Genomic DNA, 27,291 nt, shown 5'->3' with positions numbered 1-27,291 from the left:
TGAATAGCAGCAGGATACACAATGACCTTAAACAGTACAGAGTGTGCTGACCGTTTTTTTCAGAATCGAGGACAGAAGGACATGAGTGAATTTGATGAAGCAGTGAACTTGAATCAGGATAGAGGGTGAACTATTTTTCGAAGGAACAGTCCCCTGTATAATTAATATGACATGACATATTTACCTTTACCAAAGTTGCAAAAGACATTCTCTGTGACTCTGAGAGAGTTGCATTATCTCTTTTTTGACCTTGCTGACTTCTTTGTTGTCTTTTGAAGAGTCCGCTAATCAGTCTTTCTTCAAAACCCTCTTCGATTGAGGATTTCAAAATGGAGACGGAGAATTATCTGAGGAGAAAACAAATGATAGGACTGTGGGGAAAGGACTGGAGACTTTGTGCTTCATGTTCCATTCAAGGGGAGATGGTAGTGAGGTAATGCTAATGTCCCTAGATTGGTAATCTAATGCTGCTGCCTAATATTTTGGGGACAGAGCTTCAAATCCAGCCATGGCAACTATATTCCAATTCAGCTAATAAATCTGGAAATAAAAGCTAGTCTCGCTAATAGTGACCATGTGAGCCATCATGAATTATTGCAAAATGTAATCTCGTTCGTTCATGAAGGAAATCAGCACTAATCGCTGAACTTTTTAATCCAGAACCTTCGACTCACGTGCTGAGAATCTCACCATGGCATTTATATTTACTAAAATCCCGAATTACAAAGCTGGCCTAATGTAACCATTGTGGTAATAATCCATCTGGCTCACTAATGCCCGTTAGGGAAGGAAATCTGCTGTCCTTACCTGGTCTGGCCTACATGTGACTCCAGACACACAGCAACGTGGCTGTCTCTGAAATGATGCATCAATCCCCTCCTTTCCAGGCCAAATAATGGCCAACTTCAGTGAACATTGGTCCTGTTCTTGGTCTGTGAGAGGATAAAGAAAACTATTTTCACACAAGACTGAAAACAGAAAATGCTGGAGATCACAGTGGGGCAGGCAGCATCTGTGGAGAGAGAGCAAGCTGACGTTTTGAGTCTAGATAACTCTTCATCAGAGCTCTGACTTCCAGCATTTTTTGGTTTCAGTACAGATTCCAGAATCTGCAATAATTTGCTCCTATTTTCATTCAAGCTTGTTTCAAACTCTCTAGAACTTATGCTGGAATAACAAATAACAACAAGCAGTGCAAGTGTATGAACAAAGGGCTTGTGTACTAACAATACACACAGGACTGATTTCTTAGGGAACAATAAAATCCCTCAGCCTGGTCACAGGAGGGGCATGTTACTCAGGGGAGGCCTGTACTGTAAAAATGACGTCTGTTGTTTGGTAAAGAATTGGGAATGATATACATGTGGCTTATTCACTGCTGAACAAGGGCAGCTTTGTTTGCTTAGAACAGAGACGAGGAGCTGGGGTCTGTGTGCAATGGCAGGGATAGCTGAGACGATTGAAGACTAGGCAGTATGGATGAATGGAGATTAAGATACACATGTGCTACAGCCCCTAATGTCCCTGCCCCATCCTAGGGATCCACCGTGCTGTTTGCTTGCGGTTCAGGGGTGAGGTGGAGATTGTGCTGCCAATCCACCAGCGACCATGAGGTCAATGAGGAGACAATTGGCTTCACAAGTGGTGAGTCAGGTTCTCCCCCTCAACCGTTTTCTGCGGCAGAGAATTCCACTCTCGGGGTGAAAAAAGTTCCTCCTCATCTCAGTCTTAAAAGGATTAGGCCAGTCCTGCCATCTTGGGAATCAGTCTGATAAAACTACTTTGCACTCCCTTCATCACAACAACATCCATCCTCAGATAAGGAGATCAAGACTGCACACAGTACTCCAGGTGTCATCTCCCCAAGGGCCTGTACAATTGCAGCAAGACATCCCTGCTCGTGCACTCGAATCTTCTTGCTATGAAGGCCAACATCCCATTTACCTCCTTCACCACCTCCTGCACCTGCAATGCTTATTCTCAGTGACTGGGCGTATGGGGACACCCAGGTCTCACTGCACCTCCCCTTTTCCAACTCAATTGCCATTCAGATAAGAATCTACCTGACTATTTTTTGCTCCAATTATACTCCAATTGTCAGGTATTTGCCCGCTCGTTCAATTTGTCCAAATCACATAGATTGATCAAAAACCGTCTTCAGTCTTCGCCCTCTTTATAAAGCTTTTTGTTTTTATTCATTCCTGCAATATCTGCGTTGCTGCCTGGACTAGCAGTTAATGTCCATCCCTAATTGTCCAGAAGGCATTTAAGGACTTATTAAAGGTTGTGAGGTTTCATACCTTGACCACACTCCCAGGACAATGTAGTCATCATTGTCCAGGCCAGCATTTATTGCCCAATCCTAATTGTTCAGAGAACAGTTAAGAGTCAAGCATATTGCTGTGGGTCTGAAGTGACATGTAGGTCAGGCCAGTTATGGATACAGATTTCCCACCCCTAACGTAACCAGATGGGTATTTTTGACAATTGACATTGGTGACAATTAGGCAGCTTTTACTCCAGATCTTTCACCATCTGCCATGGTGGGAGCCAAACCTTTGTACCCAGAACATCAGCCTTGGGCTCTGGATTACTAGTCCGATGACATTAATCCCAGAGATGAAAGGCTTTGTTTTATGAGGAGAGATTGTGCAGTTAAAGCCTGTGCTAGCTCAAGTTTAGGAGAATGAGGGGAGATCTAATTGAAGCACATGAGATGCTGAAGTGGATTAACAAAGTAGACTTGGAGAGAAGGATCCCTCGTGTGGGACAATCTAGAATGGGAGGTCATGGTTTTCGACTAAGGGGTGGCAGTTTTAAAACAGATGAGGAGGAATTACTTCTCTCTCACACTGGGATGCTGAAATAGTTTAAGCAGGAGATAGCTTTTTAATTAGGTTGTAAAGGGTTGAAGGGTTATGCACAGGGGGCAGGAAAGTGAAGTTGAGACCAAGATGAGATCAGCTATGGTAATATTAAATGGCATAACAGGCTTGAGAGGCTAAATTTCCTATTCCTGCTCCTAGTTCTATGGTTCTTATTGGTACTGTCTCCGCCATGATTACATAGTGTTGCATCTTAATGCTAACTACCAATAAACATGGTAATCTGAGATTTACCAGGCTCTAATCTTACTGTTATATTATTAAGACTATTCTCTACGTATGCTACCCTCTGTCTGTTTCACAGAGACATTTCTAACTAGCTCCACCCACGTTGTGCTCTTTAAGCCCAGTGAGTAGCAGCTCTATATCACCACCTGGTTGCTCCAGCCCTAATGTCATACAGTGCTGTTCACATTTTACTGTAAGCTGTGTATTGGGCTTTCTCCCCCCTGGGCTGCCTGGCTTTCTTGTAAGTCTCTTACAAGTTTGGAAGCAAGTTGATCTTGCCGGGATTCAACACAGCACGGTGTTCCCTGACCAACATCTCTGTCTCAGACTTGCTGCAGTGCTTCAGCAAAACTCAGCACAAGCTGGAAGAACATTTGTTAGGTCACCTTTGGAATACTGTGTTCAGTTCTGGTCTCCTGGCTGTAGGAAAGATGTTGCTAAACTGGAAAGGGTTCAGTGAAGATTTACAAGGATGTTGCCAGGGTTGGAGGGTTTGAGCTACAGGGAGAGGCTGAATAGCCTGGGGCTATTTTCTCTGGAGTGTTGGAGGATGCAGGGTGACCTTATAGAGGGAATAGGTTTAAGGTAAGAGGGGAAAGATTTAAAAGGGACCTAAGGGGCAACTTTTTCACACAGAGGGTGGTGCGTGTATGGAATGAGCTGCCAGAGGAAGTGGTGGAGGCTGGTACAATTACAACGTTTAAAAGGCATCTGGATGGGTATATGAATAAGAATGGTTTAGAGGGATATGGGCCAAATGCTGCTAAATGGGACTAGATTAATTTAGGATATCTGGTCAGCATGGACAAGTTGGACTGAAGGGTCTGTTTCTGTGCCGTACATCTATATGACTCTATAACAGCGTCTCATTTTGTGCTTGGGGACCCTGCAGCCTTCTTGACTCAGTATCAAGATCAATAATTTTAGGGCTTGAACACCTCCTTCCATGTCCTTTACGCATCCCCATATCACAGGTCCTGTCTTCACATGGACTGCTTTCAGCATAGCCAACCCATTCAACCCACAAATGGTGTCAATGAGCAGCTTTTCCTTCCCCTGATACGCTGTTATTGATCCTTTGGTCTCTATGTCATTCTCCCCCCTCCCCTCTTCTCTTTCTGTCTGCAGTCCATCTCTGCTTATCCTCTCACTCTTCCCCTTCCCCACCCCACCCTCTGCCTTCAGCACAAACGTCATCTTTTCCTTGCCGCTATCTTCTGAAGAAGGGCAACTGAACTCAAAACATTAACTTTGCTTTCTCTCTCCACAGATGCTGCTGAGTTCTGCCAGCAATTTCAGTGATTAATCTTGGGGAGGGGGACACGTTTGCCACAGAGGCAGTGCCCGCGGTGAATTGGGGATATTGACTAAGTGGTTAATGATCCAATCTGGTCTCTTGAAAACATTGTGTGTCTGGAATATCGATGACATGCCCCCATTCCCTTCTCCCAATGGATAAAACAGTCGCTTGAGTCATTTGGGTTAGACAATGTGAGAGACTGTTCCAGCCCATGTTTGTTCAACTCCTGCCCAGCCAGGCTGATGTGCTAACTCTGGAATGTTCATTGGTGTGTAGGTATGATTTCTGCATGGACAAAAGTTGGACCCAGCCCTGAAGATAAAGTTTGGACAATGTGAAGCTGTGCCACAGCAGCCTGTACCAGTGAGTGATGCAAGTTCATATTCCACCTATTGCAAGTTTCAAGTTCACTCAGGAATGCGGTTCCTTCGTTTGTTACTTCAGCGTTTTCTCTGCGTGGTTTTTGGTGGCCTGAGGTCTCTGCTCTGAGCCAGCAAGCACCAACCTACATTTGGATAGTGCCGTCTCCTGTGGGAGGGTTTCCCAGGGGGTGCTTCATAAAGGACTCGTCAGAAGTAGAAGGAAGACGGAGAGTGCGAGAATTTTTGGTCAGAGAGGACAAAGGTTTAGGAAAGACACGAGGGGCAACGTTTTATTCACAAGGAGGGTGTTTCGTGCTTGGAATGAACTTCCTGAGGAAGTGGTGAATGCAGGTACAGTTACAACGTTGAAAAGACATTTGGATAAGTTGACGAACTGGAAAGATTTGGAGGGATATAGGCCAAGTACAGGCAGGTGGGACTAGTTTAGTTTGGGAATGTGGTTGGCATGGGCTGGTTGGACCGAAGGATCTGTTTCTGTGCTGTGTGACTGTAAGACTGGGACTTTGAGAAGCATTTAAAGAAGAGGCAGTCAGGGTAATTTAGAAGGATTCTGGGAAGAATGCATATGGGGGAAGGGTGGGGGAGCGCGACTGCGTGAGATGTCCCTGCAGAGGGCCAGCAAGGACGCAGCAGGACAAATGTTCTTATTCCGTGCTTTAACCATTCTACAAAGTGGGTTTTATCGAGATGGCAGGGTACATGCTGCTTTCTACCCCATTGTCATCCCTCCCCTGCTCTTCCCCCAGACCCCCACATGGCTCTGGACAGGCCAGGTAGGGAACCAATGTTCCCGTTGACTGGAGGATTGAGAACAGTTTCCACAGATTTCAGCGAGTAAGCAAAAGAAGCAACAATGACATGAGGAGAAACTTTTTCACACAGTCAGTGGCTAAGATCTGGAATGATAGTGTGATGAAGGAGGATTCAATAGAAGCTTTTATGGGTGATTTGGATTATCATCAGAAACAGGAAAACTTACAGGTTTATAGGGAGGATGCAGGGGAATGGGACTAGGTGCATTGCCCATTTCAAGGGTCAGAATAGACATGCTGGGCCGAATGTCCTCCTTCTGTGCTGTAACAGTTCTGTGGTTAGCGTAACTTCCTTGCCCACTTTGAGGAGCAATGATGGTTTAGTGGTAACATCACTGGACTAGCAATCTGGAGGCCACAGGTTAATGTTCTGGGGACATGGGCCCAAAAGCCTGCAGGACAGGCAGTGAAGTTTGAATTCAATTAACAAAAGAGTTTGGCCCTAATGGCCATCATGTGACCATTGTCATAAAAACCTGTCTGATTCACTCGCTTCCTTCAGGGAAAAACATCTACCGTCCTTACTTGGTCTGGCCTATATCTGACTTCAGACACAGGGAGAATGTGCAAAATCCCCACAGACAGTTGCCCGAAGGTGGAATTGAACCCGGGTCCCTGGTGCTGTGAGGTAGCAGTGCTGACCACTGAGCCACCATGCTGCTCACCTTTCCCTATAACCCTTGATTCCTCTCCTGATCGAAACTCTATCTCACCCTTAAATATATACGAAGACTCTGCCCCCATAGTATTCGTGGCAAGGAGTTCCAAAGACTCACAACCCTCTGAGAGAAGAAATTCCTCCCCATCTCAGTCTTAAATCGGTGCCCCTATATTCTGAGTCTATACCCTCTGGTCCTGGATTCTCTCATGAGGGGGAAGCATCCTCTCCGCATTGACCCTGTCAAGCCTCTTAAGAATCCTCTATGTTTCAAAGAGATCACCTCACATTCTTTGAAAATAAATGCCCACATCCAATGAATAAGTAATAAAAAAAAACTATGCTCATCCTTATAAAGGAAAGGATTACACATTTAATTTTCATCCTTCCGTTTTCTCAAAGATTAGTGAGTAACTCAATGATCAGAGAATATTTCACAGATAGGGTTTGAAGGTTTGGAAATGAATTTGCAGGGTCAGGAGGTGGGCTGGGTTGGAGCTGACAAAGGAGCAGTGCTTAGAAAGCTTGTGCTTTCAAATAAATCTGTTGGACTATGACCTGGTTTCCTGTGACTTTTGAGTTGGAGGGGATTGCTGTTGGTGTGGAGGGTTGGATGTGGACATGAGGATGAGTCAAACCGCAGAATTCAGAATTGACTGGCTGGTAAAGGGTGGGCTATCTAGGATTGAGAGCTCATGAACCTCTTGTTTCTCACAACAAATAATTATTACAGCCAAATGTGTTCTCAACTGAAATCTACACACTTGGAGTTGCTGTCGCTGAATCACAACTGGATGGAATTTTGCTTCCCATCCTGTGTCATTATCGTGATTGGAATTGTGATCTCCAGGGGAGCTCTCCTCTCTCTTCTATGGTTTCCAACTACACACAGCTTGTGAATTAATGAATCCATCGGCCAGCTACTTTTCAGCCTGTATTCAGCCTTGTTTTCCAAACAAAATATTACCCCCTGCCTTAGCTCTTCTCTTGTCTTCCCTCAGGCTCTCTCCAAATTGACCATGTCCACGAGACCAGAAAATCAGTGCGGAAAGAGGCCATTGGGCCCATCGAGACTGCACCAACGCTCTGAAGAGCATCCCACACAGACCCACCACCCTACTAAATACCAGTAACCCCACATTTTACATGACTAATCCTCTTAAATTCTTCATCTCCAAATCTTTCTTCTCCTTTTTTCAATTATGTTCTAGTTTCTTCCTGATTAGCCAATGTTTATGATGTATCTCACGGTTGGAAAGACTATCATTCTCTCTTGCTGCTTGGCTCTTACAGTGAATATCTTCAGTCTTCATCCCTTTATTCTCTCTTCACCAGCAGTGAAAACAGTCTTTGAATGTTTATCCCTAATAGAGTCCCCAGGTTTTGCCTGCAGGCTTCCTGGCTACCACTCTCAGATCCCCTTCCATTCTCCACACTTTCACCACTGCTGCACCCAACTATACAGACAGTACCTTGTTTACACCACACCACCCACCTCAGCCCCCTATCTGTACCTCCCACGAAACACACATCCCTGCACCTCAGCCCCCTCTCTGCATCTCCCCCAAAACACACATCCCTGAACCTCAGCCCCCTATCTGTACCTTTCCCGAAACACACTTCCCTGAACTTCAGCCCTCTATCTGTACCCTACAGAAGCCCCCATCCCAAATACTCCATCCCCTCTCTATACACCCTAGAAACCCCATCCCTAATCCTTAGTCCCGTATCTGTACCCCACAGAAGCCCCCATCCCAGATACTGCATCCCCTATCTATACCCCCTAGAAACCCCCAGCCCTAATCCTCAGTCCCCTATCTGTGTACCCCTCAACCTCACATCCTTATCCACTTCTTCCTTGATCCCCAAACTGCCCACTGCCACTGCTGTTACTCTCTTTCTCCCCATCCCTCATTCCACCCCAAACCTGAAAAGGGAAGTCGTTCCCCGCCGCACCCCCACCCCCTCCTCCAAAACAGCCGTCCACATTGCCACTTTGCATTGGAAGAATGGAGGCTGCTATTGTCTTTGGCCAGTATTTTCTTGTTCTTTTTGAGTCCACGGCCTAATGGGGAACACCCCTTTGTTGGATGCTATTAATCAAGCCTCATTAAAAGCAGATATATTGATCTACATTCACAGTTACATCTCCAGTCAGCGGGTAAGTAAAGCCATTAACCCATCAAGAGCAACTAATTGCGTTGCTGAATGATGAAGCGAGGAACTGCTTAATTGAAATGAGTGGGTTCACTGTGTGACAGTTGTAGGGGACGTTGCTCAACGTTTGTGTGCCTAATGTAGGTAAACTGTATCTCTATCTCTTGATGGTAAACATAACTGGTGTTCCTCAGAATAGGTCTTGGCACTTGTTTAGCACAATGTTAATGATACACAGACTATTGCTCTTATTACAAGTATTTACATTTGTCAGCCCTAATAATGCTTACGTTTGTGGCCTGTGCTAGCGATAACACCGTTAGTGGCAGATTTACCCTCCAGTTCTATAGAATTGAAATATTTTGAAGTCACAATTTAAAAATTGCACAGAAAAAGACGTTTCGCATCAATCACTAAGCCAGGATTGATTTATTTATTTGTTTCTTTCCCTCCCTTTATTCTCTTGTTAGGATGTGGCTATTGTCAGATTTTGTGCATGTACCTAATTGGCCTTGAACTGAATGGCTTGCCAGGCCATTTCAGAGGCCAGTTAAGAATTGACGGCACTGCTGCGGGCATGAAGTCACATGCAGGCCAGACCACACAGACATATGAAGTAGGAGCCAGAACAGGGCTTTCAGCCCCTCGAGCCTCCCCTGCCATTCAATATTTGTGTGATCTGGTTGTAAATGCTGGTGTGTTTGATTGCAGACGTCTCCTGCTAGTAACATCGTCAGTGCGCCTCCGAGCCACAAATCTTCTCAAAGAGCTTTAATCTGTGTCATCTGTTTGTGTTTCAAATCCTACTGTGGTGGAAATTAAATAGGATTTCACAGAAAGGAGGCTATGACTGGAGTAAGACAGCACCTTGCAAGCTGGTAACGTAAGGCATCTTGTAGCAGGCATCCGGTGGGCGTCTCAAAGGCTCACGTTGGCAGAAATGACTGGAAAGGTACCTCATGCTCTCTCAGGTCTGTATCAGCCTCGAGAGCAGATGAGGGAGTATAAACAGATTCCTGTAGACAGGATAAAAGAAAGGCCTAGGATGGAAGATTTCTGTTAATTGTATAACAATGAAACGTAAACAATGCATGCATTTATGATCATGGAATATAAAGATTAATGGCTTTTTGTATTGGACAGAGATGGGATAGAGCTGGACAAGGTATCAGAGTTTGAAGACAGACTCTCTCTGTCTGATGTTGCTTGAATAACTACAAAATTAATCTCCAATCTTAAGTCTTCCTATGATCTGTGTAGGAGTTTAACCACGATACTACCGATCCAAGAACCTTTGATTCCCTAACTAACGAGAATCTATATATCCTGCTTCCTTCATGTTCTGAGGCAGAGAGATCCAAAGTCAAACAACTCCCTGAGAGAAAATTGTTCTCCTCATCTCTGACCTAAAAGGGACACACTTAAATTTTAAACATTGCCCCTTACTACTTCTTAGGCCACAAGAAGACCCATCTTTTCCATGATGTGGAGGTGCCGGTGTTGGACTGAGGTGGACGAGGTCAGAGGTCACACAGCACCAGGTTGTAGTCCAACAGGTTTATTTGAAATCACAAGCTTTCAAAGCACTGCCCCTTCACCAGGTGAAGTCAGGGACCTGACAAAGGGGCAGTGCTACGAAAGCTTGTGATTTCAAATAAACCTGGTGCTGTGTGACCTCTGACTTTATCTTTTCCATGTTCACCTTGTCAAGCCTATTCAGGAACTCATACACTTCAACCAAATCACTCCCCCCGCCTCACTTTTTGTGAACACCATCGGGAACAGGCCCAGCCTGCTCAACTTTTCCTCATAAGACAACCCACTCCTTCCAGCTATCAATCCAATAAACTTCCTCTGAATTGCCTCCAATTCTTCCTTAAATAAAGAGAGCAAAACTGTGCACACTAGTCAAGATGTGGTCTCATTAATGACCTGTATAACTAAAGTTTAGCATCCTTACTTTTATGTTTAATTCCTCTCACAATAAACAATTAGATTTCACTAACCTCCTTAATGACCTGTTACAATTTTATTCTGACTTTCAGTGATTTATGCAGTCAAACACCTTGATCTCTCTGCCCCTCAGAATTCTGCCACTGTTGCCCATTTCAATAATTCTCTGCTTATTTGAATCCTTCCTGCTAAAGCAAGCAACTTCACATTTCCTCACATCGTAGCCCATTCACCAGATTCTTCGCTCAATCACTCAACTGATCTGTCCCTGCGACCTCATTTTGACCCCTTCACCACACACTTTCACACCTATCTTTGGGCCATCTGCAAATTTGGCCACCATACTTCACTGCCCTCACTTAGGTCATTGATGGAAATTGTATAAATCTGAGGGCCTAGCACAGACTCCTGCAGAACTCGACACATCACACCTTACCAATCTGAAAAAGATTCATTTATGCATGCTCTCTGTTTTCTGCCAGCCAGCCAATCTTCTATCCATGCTAATGTGCTTTCTCCCTTGATCGATTACCTCTTAGTGCTAAAGGGATCAAAGGACATGGAGAGAAAGCATTGGATGATCAGCCAAAACCATATGGAAAGGTGGAGCAGGCTTGAGGGGCCGAATGGCCTACTCCTACTCCTATTTTCTATGTTTGTATGCCATGAGCAATGATCTTATGTGTAATTTACAAGGATGTCACCAGGATTGGAGGGTTTGAGCTATAGGGAGAGGCTGTATAGACTGGGGCTATTTTCCCCAGAGTGTCGGAGGCTGAGGGGTGACCTTATAGAGGTTTATAAAATCATGAGGGGCATAGATAGGGTGAATAGTCAAGGTCTTTTTCCGAGTATGGGAGTGTCTAAAACTAGACAGCATAGGTTTAAGGTGAGAAGGGAAACATTTAAAAGGATATTGGGGGTAAGTTTTTCATACAGAGGGTGGTGCGTGTATGGAATGAACTGCCAGAGGAAGTGTGGAGGCTGGTACAATTACATTTAAAATGGGTTTATCAATAGCAAGGGTTTAGAGGGATATGGGCCAAATGCCGGCAAATGGGACAGATTTAGTTCAGGATATCCAGTCGACATGGATGATTTGGACCGAAATGTCTGTTTCTGTGCTGTACAGCTCGATGACTCTATGTCTACTTTATCCACCAAGCATGTTGCTCCTTTATAGAACTCTAAATGTTGGTTAAACATCATCCCCCTTTCCCTAGTTCAGCATGGTAAAACTATGTTTACTCTTCCCTGTGTTTGCCCCAGTGCCCAGCTATCGCTTCCTAATGATTAATTCCAACACCTTCCCCACAACAGACACCAAACTCACTGGCCTTGAGCTTTCCTTTATCCCTCTCCCTCCCTCCTTGAACAGGGGAGTAATTTTCCCAATTTCTAGCCTGATGGAACCTTTCCTGATTATTGGGAAGTTTGGAAAATTAACACCGAGGCATCTATTACCTCATTAGCCACCTCTTTTCAGATCTTAAGATGAAATCCACCTGGACCTGGAAACTTGCCAGTCCACAGCAGTTACTGATTTACAGACATCTGACCCACAGATGCTCCTGTTTGAGTGTGAATTCATACAGATGTATAGTCTTCAAGGTCCAACATACAAATGTTTTCTTTTACATTTTCCTACACTGTGTTCTGACGTGTACACAAATCAAACAGACTCAAGAACAGAATCTGTTCGCAACCCTCAGACTGCCTCTACCCACTTCCCTAATGATGTAATTTCACTAAATTTCATTCTCCCTTCCTCCTCCTGATTTACAGGAATTACTGGAATATTTTTGCATCTTTGATGATGAAGACAAAAGCAAAAATTTTTTTCATTTCATCTGCCATTTCCTTATATTATCTACTATTAATTCTCCATTCTCACTTTCTAGAGGACCAACACTCACTTTACTTAGTCTTTTCCTTTTTAAATGCCTGTAGAAACTCCTAGGATCTTGAATCCCTACAGTGATGCAAGAGGCCATTCAGGCCATCGGGTCTATGCTGACCCTCCAAGGAACAGCTCATCAAGACCCACTCCCTCACCCAATCCCCTAACCCCAAATGGAATTTTTACCATGGATAACCCACCTAAACCCACATCTCCCTGGATACTACAGGGCAATTTTTTCTGAGCATGGCCAATCCACCAAACTTGTGCACCTTTGGATGTTGGAGATAGTAAGAACTGCTGATGCTGGAGTCAGAGATAACACAGTGTGGGGCTGGAGGAACACAGCAGACCAGGCAGCATCAGAGGAGCAGGAAAGCTGACGTTTCGGGTTGGGACCCTTCATCAGATGGGTCCATTTCTTCAGAAGGGTCCATTTATGAAGAAGGGTCCAGACCCGAAACGTCAACTTTTCTGCTCCTCTGATGCTGCCTGGCCTGCTGTGTTCCTTCAGCTCCACATTGTGTTATCACCTTTGGGTGTTAGCCTGCTATCCTATTTTAAATTTCTATCCAGGCTCCGCTCATACTCTTCCTCATGATTAGCCTTTGAGTCATTCGGTGTCGTTCCGAACAATGATCTGACCTGTCACTCAGCTTTGCACAGCCTTACGCCTTTTCCTTAAGCTTGAAGCTTTCCTTATCTCCCGTAGAGTCATACAGCACAGAAACAGACCCTTCGGCCCAACGTGAGGGTGTGCGTGCTCCTCTTTGTAACTTTTTCTCTCGAATGTGAATAAACGTATTCTGAGTATGCTGAAATATGCCCTTTAATGCCTGCTGCTGCTTCTCTGTTGTGTAATCCACTAGCTTATTACCTCAGTGCGCGTGTCCGAGCTTGTCTTTCACACCCACAAAGTTGCATGATCAGGTGTAAAGAACACCAGTGAACCACTGAGATGCTGCATTTGAGCCTGTGCTCACCTTTCCTCACCTAAATCTACCATAGTAACCCTCTATTCCCTTAATGTACTGTTCTGTCACAGAGTCGTACTCAAAACTCTCTCCACAGATACTGCCAGACCTGCTGACTTTCTCCAGCATTCTCTGTGTTTTGTTTCCCTGAATATGTTTGTTTAATTTCTCCTTAAGTCATTTGAGGCTATTCACTTCTTCCATTCCCAGTGATATTGAGTTCTACACTCTTACCATTCTGTGGGAAGAACTTTGTTTTTTTTTATCTGAAGCCTTTGTTGGATGTTTTGATGTTTATTTATATTCACGCCCTCTAGCAATTTAAAATCATAGAATCTTTACTGTGCAGCAGCAGGCCATTCAGTCCATAGCACAAAGAACATCCCACCAAATCCATGCATTTCCCATGGCTAACCCACCCAGCCTGCACATCAACATGCACTCACTGACCATCCTAGCTCTACAAGAGGCAGGCTGCTAACCTATGGTGCTGAATTTTCCTAGAATTCGGAAATCTGCCATTGACAACAAAAAAACAGGAGCCATTTCAGGATGGGCAGGGCTTCACCAGTGCTGACCAATTAAGAGGCCACTGCCAGAACAGCATTCCAACTGGGGTCAGTGGCCCATCTTTCCAAGTCTCTGGACAATTAAAAGGGCCTGGCCTATCATATTTAATTGGACAATGTCCCCTCTGGTCATCACCTCAATTTTTTTTCTTTATTCGTTCACAGGATGAGGGCATCACTGGCTAGGCAGCATTTATTGCCCATCCTACAGTTAAGAGTCAACCACATTGCCGTGGGTCTGGAGTCACATGTAGGCCAGACCAGGTATGGATTGCAATTTCCTTCCCTAAAGGATATTAGTGAACCGGATGGGTTTTTTCCCCTGGACAATCAGCAATGGATTTATGATCATCATTAGACTCTTAATTCCAGACATTTATTGGATTCAAATTCCACCATTTGCCATGGCAGGATTTGAACCTGGGCCCCCAGAACATTATCTGGGTCTCTGGATTAACAGTCCAGTGATAATACCACTAGGCCATCGCCTCCGCTGTAATTCCACTTCCTTGCCTAATTACCCTCAACCATTAACTCCCTTGTAGATAAAAAAAAAGTCTAATTCATGCTTAAACAGTGATTCAACCTCCATTGCTCTGGAATTCCAATGAGCATAAGAACTAGGAGCAGGAGTAGGCCATTCAGTCCCTCAAGGTGCTCCACCATTTAATACAATTATGGCTGCTCCCATCTCGGCCTGTACTCCACTCTCCCGCCACTCCCCATTACACTTTACTTTGTTATTAGTTAAAAATCTGTGTATTTCCTCCTTAAATTTGTTCAGTGCCCAGGCACCTCTGGGGGAATGAATTCCACAGATTCACCACCTTTTGAGAGAAATAATTCCTCCTCATCTGTTTTAATTCTGCCACCCATTATGCTAAAACCATGGCCTCCCGTTCTAGATTGCCCCACAAGTGGAAACATCCTCTCTGTGTCGACTTTGTCAATCCCCTTTTGCATCTTATACACCTCAGTTAGATCTCTCATTCTTCTAAACTCGAGAGAGTATAGGCTTACGCTGCTCAATCCCTCATCATAAGACAAACCTCCGATATCAATCTAGCGAACCACCTCTGTACTGTCTCCAACACATCTACATTCCTCCTCAAGTAAGGGGACCAAAACTGTACACAAAGTCCAGGTGTGGCCTCACTCATGCCTCTGATGCAATGAATGTCTCACAAAGGTTCAAGACTTTCTCAGAAATTCATCTGTCTTAAATGCCAGAACCCTTACTATGAAACTGTGTTTCTTAGTGGGATTCCTATTAGCACCATTGCTATCAAGTCTGCTCAGAATCGTAAATGTTTCAATGAGGTCAACTCTCATTTAGCTAAATTCCAATGAGTACAGGCCCAACTTGCACATCCTTTCCTTATAAGTAATCTCTCTGTGCAGGAATGAAGCAAGTGAACTTTCTCTGAACTGTCTCCAATGGAAGGATATTTCTCCCTAAATAAGGAGGCAAAAATGATTAAACTGGAGTGGGTTCAGAAGAGATTTACCAGGATGTTGCCAGATATGGAAGGCTTGAGATCTCAAGAAAGGCTGAATAGGCTGGGACCTTTTTTATACTGGAGCATCGGAGGTTGAGAAGTGACATTCATAGAAGTTTATAAATTCATGAGGAGTATAAATAGAGTTAATGGTAGTTGTCTTTTGCCTAGGAAGGGGGATTTCAAGATTAGGGGGCCCATTTTTAAGGTGAGAGGAGAGAAATTTAAAAAAGACATGAGGGGCAAATTTTTACACAGAGAGTGGTTCACGTGTGGAATGAACTTCTTGAGGAAGTGGTGGATGTGGGCACAGTTACAATGTTTAAAAGATATTTGGATAAGTACACGAATAAGGAAGGTTTGGAGAGATATGGGTCAGGAGCAGGCAGGTGGGACTAGTTTAGTTTAGGATTAAGTTTAGCATGGATTGATTGGACCAAAGAGTCTGTTTTTGTGCTGTATGACTCTAAAAACTGTGTACAGCATGCTGAATGTAATCTCACCAATGTCGAATACAGTTGAACAAAGACCTCCATACGTTTAGAGACAGCACATTTATTGCCCATCCCTAATTGCCCAAGAGGGCAGTTCAGATAGAGAGCTGGCCTATTGGTGACCATGCAACTACAGTCAATTGTTGTAAAGACCCATCTGGTTCAGTAATATCCTTTTGAGAAAGCAATGTGCCAGTTTGCCCTACATATTATCTCCAGACCCACAGCAATGTGGTTGACTCTGAATCGCTCTCTTGGGCAATTAGGGATGGGCAATAAATGTTGGCCTGGCCAATGATACCCACACCCTGTGAATTAATTTTAAGAATGTTGTCTTCTATCAGTCAGTCAACCCTCTCCCTATGCTAGTGAAATACTAAGGTTTTGGAGTAGATCTGTAGCTCGGGTTGTGGGTGTTGTGGTTGGTTGGCTCGCCGAGCTGGTTTGTCGTTCTGCAGACGTTTCGTTACCGTGCTTGGTAACATCCTCAGTGCAGCCTCTGATGAAGCATCGGTGTGTTTTCCCGTCTGTTTTTTAAACTCTGGGGTCCGTTGCGATGGATTGCCTCACTTCCGGGTTTCCTCCGTAGTGGAATGTATATGGGGTCGAATTCAATGCGTTTATTAGTAGCATGAAATACCTCCAACATCATGGGTTCTTATCTGAAAGTAGCCTAATGTGTGGCGCTGAACACTGGTGGTGGAGTGTGTGAATGTTTGTGGATGTGGTGCTAATCAAGTAGGCAGCTTTGTCCTCGATAGTTTCAGCCTTTTTGAGTCTTCCCCAGGGTGACCAGGATTGGGAAATCACTAATGCTCGGACACCTTATAATTGTAAGCTCCTCAATCAACCATCTCTAAAAGGAATTACCCAGCCCCTCCAATTTACTCTCAAACATGAAGTTCCTTATTCCTGTAAATCTTTTTCTGTACCCCCTCTAGTTCCTTTACATCCTCCTTAAAGTGTGGCACCCGGATTGGACCAATATTCCAGCTAGGCAGAACCAATCATTTACAAAAGTTTCCCCACCACTTCCTTGCTTTTGTACCTTATGCCTCCATTTGGAATTTAAAAGGAAAATCTTCAATGAAGTATAAAAATACAAAGGTTTTGCTAAAAGTATACAAGGCACTCGTCAAACTACAGTGTGAATAATTTTAGATGCCTTATCTAAGGAAAGACATACTAGATATTAAGGCTTTGGAGGCAGTCCAGAGAAGATTCACTACCTGATACCAGGTATGGAGAGACTATCTGATGAACAGAGGTTGAATAGATTGAGCCTGTACTCAGTGGAATACACAAAAATTCGAGGTAAGAGGAGAAGGTTTTAATAAAGCATGAGGGGCAACTTTTTTACACAGAGAGTGGTTCGTGTGTGGAATAAACTTCCAGAAGAAGTGATGGATGTGGGTACAGTTACAATATTTAAATGATATTTGTTAAGTACATGATTAAGAAATGGTTGGAAGGATATGGGCCAGGAGCAGGCAGGTGGGACTAGTTTTGTTTGGGATTATGGTCAGCATGGACTGGTTGGACTGAAGGGTCTGTTTCTGTGCTGTATGGCTCTATGAAGAAGTTTCTCCTTATCTCCTGAATGAGAGACCTGTCATTATAAAACCGTCCCCCCTCCCCAGGTTCTGCATTCAAATTTGGTCTGAACCTACAGCTGCCCTGGTTTTTCTTTCTTGTGGTTGTTCCACTAACATCTCTGCATCATATTGACGTTGTTTTCTCTGGGGAAAGGAACACCAGCAAAATAAACAGATAACGAAGGACAGATGGAGATGACTACAGCTCTCCCATTGGTGTTGCTTGTGGTGGTAATGTAGCCAGATAAACCAGCTCCTTTGCTCCTTTGAACAGGCTCTTCCATAGCTGCCTCACTTTTTTGAAGCTGAACATTTTGCATTGATTTGAAGAACTGCCTTTGCTTGTTTGCCTACTCTGAATGTTGTTTGTATCTTTCATCTTCCATATTTCCTAAGAATTCCCTGTTTGAATGCCAAGGGATAGCTTTATGGTGTAAGAGCGACGGAATGATTCTGCAGCTGCAGCTAGCATATTATGGGACCTTTTCTAAACTAAGCTCTTTAAACTTCTGTTAATCGTTCAGTACTTGTTCCACGTGACAAATTGCAGCATGGTCTCGGGGCAAATTAATTTATTTTCTATGCGTTGCCATCGAAGGCACCAGTTGGCTGTCCTGTGTTTGGTTTCTGAAGCTCAAAGTCTGAGCAGTTGGGATCAAAGCTGCAGTGGGACTCACTAGCTGTTGAATTATTCAGGCAGTAATGACATGACTGTGATGTGCAGATAAATCGTATGTGAACCATTATCAGAGCCACAGGAGAATATGAACTCCTTCTAGCATGTGAAAATACTGGTGTGACAGTTACAGTGTGACAGGTTCAGACAGCAGACCTCCCAAAGGTGAGTATTAATCACCTTCTCACTTGCACTTTAACTTCGTCTCCCTGCTCTTCCTCATTTCTCTCCTTTGCTGCGATCAAAAATAAGACAGTTTCAGCTTTTCTTTTGGAAGATAATACTAGGTGCACATGAGCAATCCTTGATTCAGGCCTAGCCTCACAGCTTTAACAACGTGCTGACTGGAAAATTTTGATGTGCAGAGAGATGAGAGGAACATTCCTTCAGAATTACACTCTCGAAGCCTAGAAGATCCACTGTATGCATTTATATCTTTGCACAGCCTCTCACTCCCTGCTGGGAATGCTTGTTGTGTTGGTGCAGCATCTGATCCTCTGTCCATTTATTTTTGATGAGAAAGTCCCAAGTACACCTTTAGAAGTGACTGATCTATCCTTTTCGCTTTGTCCCAGCTACACAGAAGTGAGTGAATCTATCCTTGAACTCAGTCATTTTGCAGCAAGTCTTGTGTTGCTGGTTAAGTTCTGTAGCATTAACTTCTGGCCCGTTTTTGGAAGAGAGAGAGAGGAGGAGAACAACTTGCATTTTTGTAATGCCCTTACGAACTCAGGACATCCCGAAGCACTTCATGGGCTGGTGACTTATAATCGCTGTCGTGACGTAGGAAATGCTGTGACCGATTTGTGCACAGCAGGATCCCACAAGCAGCAACGAGGTATTATGACCCAGATCTCATTTTTTAGTTGGCAGGGGGCCTGGCTTACTGGCCGGGCCTCTGGGAGAACTTGGGTGTTCTCTGTATGGGTTTCCTCTGGGTGCTCCAGTTTTCTCCCTCAGTCCAAAGATGTGCCGTTTAGGGTGGATTGGCCGCGCTAAATTGCCCCATAGTGTCCAGGGATATGCAGGCTAGGTGGGTTAGCCATGGGAATTGCAGGGAGAGGGTGAGTCTGGGTGGGATGCTAATTGGAGGGTTGGTGTAGACCTGATGGGCTGAATGGCTTGCTTCCACACCGTAGGGATTCTATGATCCATTGGGATCTTTTTTACACCGACTTGAAAGGGTCAGCACAGGCGCTACAGTTTCATGTCTCCTCCGACACATGGTAACCCCCAACGGTGCAGCAATGTGCCAACAAGGTAATGCACACACACACATAACAACCAAAGGCAGCATGAGGCTGGACTGGTAATACTCTGTACCACTCCCACCATCAAAGTTCAACCATAAATACTTACCTGTGCAGGTTAACTGAGACAGAATATCGCTCACTGTGGAGTTATTCCTCTGTAAGGTATCACCTTTGGGAAGGTGAGGAGTAACAAGACTAATATATATTGCCAACCATCCCTCTGTCTATGAGCAGATTAATATTGATATGACGGTTGGCAAAACTGCTTCACAAGTCTGCACCAATATTTAATGAGAATTGCATTTGAGCCGCTGTACCCCCTTTCAATTTCAATGGGAAATCAAAAAGTGACAGATTCATAAAGTATTCATCCTGTACCCTTTACAATTCTTGGTAATAATGAAACATCCCCAAAGTAATTAATCAAAAATAATAGGGATTTTTTTTACTGAGATTTGGAAGGGTTGAACTTCCACATTGCACCATGAATATAATTAAAAATTAAGTCAATTTTGAAGCATACAGCCTCAGGATATTGCTGTCCATTTCACTTCCCAGCCCTAGATCTCAACTGATGTAACATCCACTATTGCCCATCACTATTGTCATTTTCAGACACACATCGACACATCTTATTTAATTTGGCCGCTTTAAGTCACGGACCAAGTGAAACATCAGTAACTGTTCAGCAAACAAGTTTGAGCTGGTTTGCTCCTCGTCTTCTTCAGAGGAGGAGCTTGTTCTTCAGAGTCCTTTAAAATACATAACAACCAATGGGATACATTTGATGTGCAGTCACTATCATGTGGCACTTAACGTGTGCACAGCAAGGTCCCAACAACAGCAAATAGTCAACTAGTTAACAAGGTGTAGAGCTGGATGAACACTGCAGACCAAGCAGCATCAGAGGAGCAGGAAGGCTGACGTTTCAGGTCCAGACCCTTCTTCAGAAATGATTTCTAAAGAAGGGTCCAGACCCGAAACATCAGCCTTCCTGCTCCTCTGATGCTGCCTGGCCTGCTGCGTTCATCCAGCTCTACACCTTGTTATCTCAGATTCTCCAGCATCTGCAGTTCCTATTATCTCTCTCAGTATTCAGTAGGTTTCAATTAGATCCTCTCCCATCCTTCTAAACTCCATTGAGTACAGACCCAGAGTCCTCAACTGTGCCTCATACAACAAGCCCTTCATCCCCAGGATCATTCGTGTAAACCTCCTCTGGATTCCCCCTCCAATGCCAGCACATCCTTCCTTAGGTACAGTGCCCAAAATTGCTCTCAATATTCTAAACACAGTCTGATCAGAGCCTTATATACCCTTCGCAGTATATCTATGCTTTTGAATAATAGCCCTCTTGAAATGAATGCTAACATTACATTTGTCTTCCTAACCACCTAATGAACCTGCCCGTTAACCTTAAGAGAATCTAGGACTCCTAAGTCCCTTTGTACTTCAGATTTTGTAAGCCTCTCCCCATTTTGAAAATAGTCTACGCCTCTGTTTGTCTGATCAAATTGCATCACCTCAGACTTGCCCATGTCATTTTCCATCTGCCACTTCTTTGCCCACTCCCCTAGCCTGTCCAAGTCCTTCTGCAGCCTTCCTGCTTCCTCAACACTACCTGTCCCTCCACCTATCTTTGTGTCATCTGTAACTTTAGCAACAATGCCCTCAGTTCCTTTGACCAGGTCATTAACGTGTTTTGAGCTGGTATCACTTTTGGCATTTCCCAGAAGGCAATTCAATAAAACTGGAGAATGGCACATCCAGACCCAACTCATATACTTCAATATGGAGCCTCCATTCAGACAGTACTTTCATGTCTAAGTTACTGCTTAAACAAGGCTTGAAATCTCCTTTTATACAGTCATGGAGCCATAGAGCTGTACAGCACGGAAACAGACCTTTCGGTCCCAATTGTCCATGCTGACCAGATATTCTAAATTAATCTAGTCCCATTTTCCAGCATTTGGTCCATATCCCCCTAAACTCTTCCTATTCATATGACCATTTTTAAAAGCTTTTAAATGCTGTCACTGTACCAATCTGCACCACTTAAACGACAGGAGACAGAGAGTAATCGTGGAGGGTTGCTTTTCAGACTGGAGGCCTGTGACTAGCGGTGTCCCACAGGGATCGGTTCTGGGTCCTGTTTTGTTTGTCATTTACGTAAACGATTTGGATGAGAATATAGAAGGCATGGTTAGTAAATTTGTGGATTACACCCAAACCTGACGGCGTAGTAGACAGTGTATTTTTATCCAAATAATCAGCCAATAACTTTTTGAATGTCCCGATTGAATCTGCCTCCACCACATTTCCAGGCAGGGCACTTCACATCCTAACTATTCGCTGTGTGAAAAATATTTTTCTCACATCAACCCCGCTTCTTTCACACATCAATTCAAATCTATTCCATCTCGTTCTTGTTACTTTTACGAGCAGGAACAGCTTCTCTCCATCTTCTCTGTCCAACACGTTCTTGATTTTGAAAACTGTATCCGATCTCTTCAATCTATCCTCGTCACTAAAATCTTTCATTCCTGAAACCATTCTTGTAAATTGGTTCTGCACCCTCTTCAGTTCATTTACATTCTTCCTACAATGTGGCATTCACGACTGTACACAATACTCCAGCTAAGGTCTAACAGATTCCAGCATGCACTGGACATGTCGGTGGGAAACTGTCTTTAAAATATTCTATTTAAAAGTTAAAGCACAGGCAGTTCAGTTTTAATTTATTGTGGAAACGTTTCTGCATCGATTACACCTCCAGCAGAAAAAAAGATCAGTGAAGGAAGAAACCATAATTACATAACTAGTGAGGTAAGGGACAGTAATTACATAATCAATGAAGGAGGCAAAACGTAATTACAGAAATGTGAGGTTTGAGAAGTATAATTTCATGGCATTGATCAGTTTATTGCAGGTTTGTTGTGAGTAACCAGACATCCTTAATAATACACAGTAAGACTGAGTGACATTAATGCACTGTAACGCTCCTCTGCACTTGTTAGAAAGAGTGGCTCAGGTAGAGTGAGGAGACAGAATAAATTGCTGTTTAAACAGGCTGTAATGGTGGGAATGTGTCTGACCTAAATGTGTTCCACAACAACACTGTGGAAGGCTCCCCAGATTTTTCTCAGCACCTTTTTATATGGCAAGCCCTAGTTGAGGGGAACCACCACAAGAACTGTTCCAGCTGATTATAAGCGAAGAGACTCCATTTGAGTAAACACATAAAAACATAGAAAATGTGCAAATAGGCCATTCAGCCCATTGAGCCTGCTCCAACATTCAATATGATCATGACTGATCATACATCTCAGTCCCCTGTTCCCACATTCTCCCCATGGGCTTTAATCCCTTTAACCCTCAGAACTGTATCCATCTCCTTGAAAACTTTCAATGGTTTGGCCTCAAACACTTTCTGTGGCAGAGAATTCCACAGACTCATCTCTCTCTGGGTGAAGAAATTTCTCCTCATCTCAGTCCTAAATGGCCTACCCTTTATCTTTAGTCTGTGACTGCCTGGTTCCGGGAACATTTTTCCTGGTCATCAGGAACATTTTTCCTGTGTTTACTGTGTCTAGTCCTGTTAGAATTTTGGTCTGATTTTGATTTTGTTTCATTGTCAAATGTACTCAAGTACAAAACTACAGGAGTACATTGCAAGGTGTATAATGTCACTGCACATGACGCCATCTCAGGTACCAGTACCTAGGTCTAGAATCTTAAGAACACGGTAGAAAGAAAGAACAAAGTTAAAAGTTAAACATTGCAGTAATTATACTGTAGCTTAAAAAATACAAAATAAGGTTAAAAGTTACACATTGCAGACCTTTTTAGTTTTAAGTGGAAAGTAAAGACATAAAGCTGAAAGTTCAAACATTTAGGTCTTTCTTAAGTGCTTGGCCACGGTTATAGGTTTCTATGAGATCTGCCCTCATTCTTCTGAACTTCCAACAAATTGCTTCTAACACATATTGTTTCAAAATATGAAAGTCTTCTGACCTATCAGTTATAGTCTGACAAATGTTTCTCAACATACCTTCAGTGTCGACCAGTTAATTTAATTGTCTGTCTTTCTCTCAGTCTGAATTTCCTGCCCTTGATCTGCTGTAATGTACTGACTAAATTTTAGCACAAGTTCGAGGAATGCACGTTTTCCCTGGGCCTTCTTGACTCAACATTGAGTGTAACAATTTTAGATCATCACTGCCTTCTCCCTTGGGCGGCACGGTGGCTCACAGCGCCAGGGACCTAGGTTCGATTCCACCCTCAGGCGACTGTCTGTGTGGGGTTTGCACATTCTCCCCAAGTCTGCGTGGGTTTCCTCCAGGTGTTCCAGTTTGCTCCCACAGTCCCAAGATGTGCAGGCTAGGTGGATTGGCCATGCTAAATTGTCCATATTGTCCAGGGATGTGCAGGCTAGGTGAATTAGCCATGGGGAATGCAGGTTTACAGGGATAGGGTGGGATGCTTTTCGGAGGGTTGGTGTGGACTTGTTGGCCTGAATGGCCTGATTCTGCACTGTAAGGGATCTACGATTCTGTTTTATTGCAGTGCAGTGATTGGAACTGAGGTCAGGTGGATCCCATTGACTATGAGATCCCTGATTGGGGCTGTTAACCTGGGCCAATCAGGGAGCCCAGGCTGACAGATATAAACAGGAGATTCAGAGGGTCTCCACATTGTAGCGATTGGCTGTGAGCTGGCTGGTCAGGGCCATGTATGGCGCACAGGTAAATAAAGGGTGACTTAGTGACAGGATATTGGCCTATGTGCAGTTATCTCCCGTGGTTTGACTTTTCTGCATTTTATTCACTATCATTTCCATTTCACCATTCATTCCCTTTTGGATTTCAGCTGTCCACGTCTCCTGTCGATAAATCCTTTTTGGTCCTTACCCTGTCGCATTACAGCTTTGTTTTCCCCCCCAGTATCACCAATCCTTTTGAGATAGTAGGGAACTGCCGATGCTGGAGTCCGAGATAACAAGGTGTGGAGCTGGAGGAACACAGCAGGCCAGGCAGCATCAGAGGAGCAGGAAAGGTGATGTTTCGGGTCTGGACCCTGACATCAGCCTGACATTTTCAGAAGAAGGGTCCAGATCTGAAACGTCAGCTTTCCTGCTCCTCTGATGCTGCCTGGCCTGCTGTGTTCCTCCAGCTCCACACCTTGTTTTCACCAATCCTTTTGACATGTTCTCAGCAAAAACACATCCCAGTAAGGAAGGCAAGATTCTCAATGAGGGATGAACCAATCATGGCTAATGAAAGAAGTCACGGAGTGTAAAATTGAAAGAAAAAGCATATATTGAAACAAAAGTCAGTGAAAACTGTGATAAATCCAGAATCCATTAAAGGAGGTCTAAAAAGATAATGAAGACAGAGAAAACTAAACTGAGGGAAAACTTGCGAGGAATGTAAAAACTGACAGTGAGATCTTCTTTAATTATATTGAAAGGAAGAGAGAGATCAAAATGAACAGGGGCCCCTTAGAAAATGAAGCTGGGGAGATGGTTGCTGAAGAACAGAGGAGTTTAACAGATTGTGCATCTGTCTTTATGGTGGAAAATACTTTGAACACCCATTAATACTAAAGAATACAGGGGATGAAGTATGTACCATTACCTAGAAAAGTAATATTAAACAAACTAATGGTGCTAAAGGTAGATAAACCCCCTGGCCCTAATGGCATGTATCCTAGGATCCTAAAAGATGTAGCTATCAAAATAATGGATGTATTGGTAGTAATCTTTCAAAAATAAATCCTTGGAGAAGTACCAGAGCATTGGAAAACTGCTAATGTGACACCCGTATTCAAAAAGTGGGGAATTATAGATCAATTAACCTGACAATCTACTGTTGGAAAACTGTTGGAATTGATTATTAAGGAAATAATAGCAGAACATTTGGAAAATCATAATCTAATCACACAGTCAGCATGGCTTCATGAAAGGGAAATTGTATCTGCCTAATTTATGAAAGTTTTTCGAGTAAGTTTCGACCAGTGTAGATAGACGTGAACCAGTAGATGTGTAGTATTTGGAGGCGTTCAACAAGATACCTCACAAAAGGTTAAGTCATAAGAAATAAGCCCACAATGTTGGAAGTAGTGTATAGACTTGGTTGGAGAATTGCTTAATGGGCAGGAAACAGAAAGTGGGGATAAGGGATTCTTTTTCAGGTCGGTTATCTGTGACCAGTGGGGTGCCATAGGCATTGGTGCTGGGATCTCAACTGTTTACAATGTGTGTGGAGGACTTGGAGGAAGGAAGCGAATGTACTGTAGCCAAATTTGCAGGCAACACAAAAATAAGTGAAAGGCAGGTCATGAGAGGGATACAAACAGTTTATAGAGAGATATTGTTTCAGAGATAGTAGGAACTGCCGATGCTGGAGAATCTGAGATAACAAGGTGTAGAGCTGGATGAACACAGCAGGCCAAGCAGTATCAGAGGAGCAGGAAAGCTGACTTTTCGGGTCTAGACCCTTGATAGGTTAAGAAGTGGTTAAAAAAGTTGGCAAATGGAGTATAATGTGGGAAAATATGAAGTTGTTCGTTTTGGAAAGGAGAACAAAATAAGAGTGTTATTTAACTGGAGAAAAACTGCAGAAAGCTGCAACACATAGGGAATTGTGCACAAAACACAGAAAACTAGCACACAGGGGCAGTAGGAAGTCAGGAAGGCTAATGAATGTTATCCCTTATTTCAAGCAAGCTGCAGTGTAAGAGTAGGGAAGTCTTACAGCAACTATACAAACTGTTGGTGTGACCACCTCTGGAGTACTGCGAGCAGTTTTATTCCCCTTATTTAAGGAAAGATATCATTCCATTGGAGGCAGCTTAGAGAAAGTTCACAAGGATGATCCCTAGTATTGAGGGATTGTCTTAAGAGCAAAGGTGAAACAGTTTGGGATTCTACTTACTGGAGTTTAAATTTATGAGAGGTGATCTCATTGAAACGTCTTGGATTCTTAAGAACTTGGCAGGCTAAATGCTGAGAGGACATTTTCCTCATGGGACAGTCTAGGACCAGAGGGCGTGGTCTCAGAATAAAAGAAATGCTAATTTAAGACAGAGATGAGGAGGAATTTCATCTCTCTGAGGGTTGAGAATCTTTCAAACTCATAACCATAGAGACCTGTGGGGGCTGAATCCTTGCGTATATTTAAAGCTAGGATAGATTCTTAATCAGTCAGGGAGTCAACGGTTGTAGGGAAAGGGCAGGAAAGTGCACATGAGGAATGTTGGGTCAGCCATTATCCTATTGTATGGCAGAGCAAGCTCGAAGGGCCGAATGGCCTACTCCTCTTCCTATTTCTTATGGTGTTATTTAATCTCTCCCACCCTCTGGACATTAAAGACCTTCCTTTTTGTTCTTCTTCCATCCCATCCCAATCACCACTTTCAGATTCAAAACTTGTTATGTTCTCAGCTGTTCCCATTGCTGATGAAAGGTGCTGGGCTGGATGTTTGGAAGGGAACTATCCCGCAGCACTGGTTAAATCCCAGCCCATTCTCCTACTTTTACAAAGTGCTGGGCCTTTAAAATACAACTCATCAACTTCTGTTTCAGATTTTCAGCAGCATTTTGCTTCTGTGTTTAATGTCCACCTGTTGAGTTAAACAGAGATTACAAGGTCTCAGAAGCAGTCTTCAAAAGCAGTCATCTGGGAAAACATTTTCTGAAGAAGGGTCCAGACCTGAAACGTCAACTTTCGTGCTCCTCTGATGCTGCATGGCCTGCTGTGTTCCACCAGCTCTACACCTTGTTATCTTGGACTCCAGCATCGGCAGTTCCTACTATCTCTGAGTTAAACAGAGTGTGTCTTTGCTTTAAATGTGCAACTATGTAAAAAACTATGTAAAAATCTTACAAGCTTTGCAAGTATTACATTTACATTTATTACACAGACCAACAGAGAATGAGATCAAATTTTGAAGCC

At 43.6% G+C, this 27,291-nt stretch overlaps 1 protein-coding gene across 1 annotated transcript in view; it reads left to right on the top strand.

Moving 5' to 3' along the window:
- The window catches only part of ndst1b (N-deacetylase/N-sulfotransferase (heparan glucosaminyl) 1b), a 331,224-nt gene that overhangs the window by 136,350 nt on the left and 167,583 nt on the right, over positions 1–27,291 (top strand). The window contains exon 7 of the mRNA XM_048603490.1: positions 4,690–4,776. The gene's annotated coding sequence lies outside the window, so the exon portion shown is untranslated. The remainder of the gene's footprint in view (positions 1–4,689; positions 4,777–27,291) is intronic.

Source organism: Rhincodon typus, chromosome 12 (genome assembly GCF_021869965.1).
Source record: "Rhincodon typus isolate 14 chromosome 12, sRhiTyp1.1, whole genome shotgun sequence".
NCBI lineage: Eukaryota > Metazoa > Chordata > Chondrichthyes > Orectolobiformes > Rhincodontidae > Rhincodon > Rhincodon typus.
Note: the sequence above shows the minus strand (reverse complement) of the source record. Positions and strands in the feature narration are given on the sequence as shown.